Genomic DNA, 1,196 nt, shown 5'->3' with positions numbered 1-1,196 from the left:
GACCTTCATTTGGGTTATCATCAGTTGAAAGTTAGGGAGTCAGACATTTCCAAGACAGCCTTCCGAACCCGATATGGTCACTATGAATTTCTAGTCGTGTCCTTCGGATTGACTAACGCCCCTGCAGCCTTTATGGATCTTATGAATAGAGTGTTCCGTCAGTTTCTTGACTTGTTCGTCATTGTATTTATTGATGATATTCTGATCTATTCTAAGAGTAAAGAGGATCACGCCAGTCACCTCCAAATTATCCTTCAGACCCTTAAGGATCATCAGCTGTATACCAAATTTTCTAAGTGTGAATTCTGGTTAGACGTTATTGCCTTCCTAGGGCATATTGTGTCTAGTGACAGGATAAGAGTGGATCCCCAGAAAGTTGAAGTAGTGAGAAAATGGCCCAGACCCACGACTCCAACCGATATTTGGAGCTTCTTAGGTTTGGCGGGGTATTACAGAACGTTCGTAGAGAATTTTTCTTCCATAGCTGCTCCGCTTACTAAACTGACTCAGAAAAAGATGAAGTTTGTGTGGTTTGACTTGTGTGAAAATAGTTTTGAGAAATTGAAGGACAAGCTGACTACTGCTCCTGTTTTGACCCTTCCCAAGGGTGTAGATGATTTTGTGGTTTACTGTGATGCGTCCCGTGTGGGACTTGGTGGTGTATTGATGCAGCGTGGTAAGGTGATAGCTTATGTATCTAGGCAGTTAAAGGTGCATGAGAGCAATTACCCCACTCATGACTTGGAGTTAGCAGCTGTGGTGTTTGCACTTAGAATGTGGAGGCACTATCTCTATGGAGTACATGTTGATATTTATACTGACCATAAAAGTTTACAGTATGTTTTCTCACAGAAAGAATTGAACCTCAGGCAGAGGCATTGGATGGAGCTTTTGAAAGACTATGATATGAGTCTGTATTACCATCCGAGCAAGGCAAATATTGTAGCCGACGCCTTCAGCAGGTTGTCTATGGGTAGCCTTTCTCATGTAGAAGAAGGAAAGAAAGAGATGGTGAAGGATATTCACCACCTTGCAAATTTAGGAGTGCGACTCTTAGATTTCGAAGATGGAGGGGTGATTGTTCATGAGTTAGCTAAGTCATCTCCTTGTGCTGAAGTTAAGGAGAAGCAGGTTGAAGAGCCCATCTTGATGCAAATCAAGAAAGATGTGGGTCAACAAAAGGTTATGTCATTTGA

The sequence above is a fragment of the Capsicum annuum genome, chromosome 11 (assembly GCF_002878395.1).
Source record: "Capsicum annuum cultivar UCD-10X-F1 chromosome 11, UCD10Xv1.1, whole genome shotgun sequence".
Taxonomy (NCBI): domain Eukaryota; kingdom Viridiplantae; phylum Streptophyta; class Magnoliopsida; order Solanales; family Solanaceae; genus Capsicum; species Capsicum annuum.
This window is presented reverse-complemented; position numbering follows the sequence as displayed.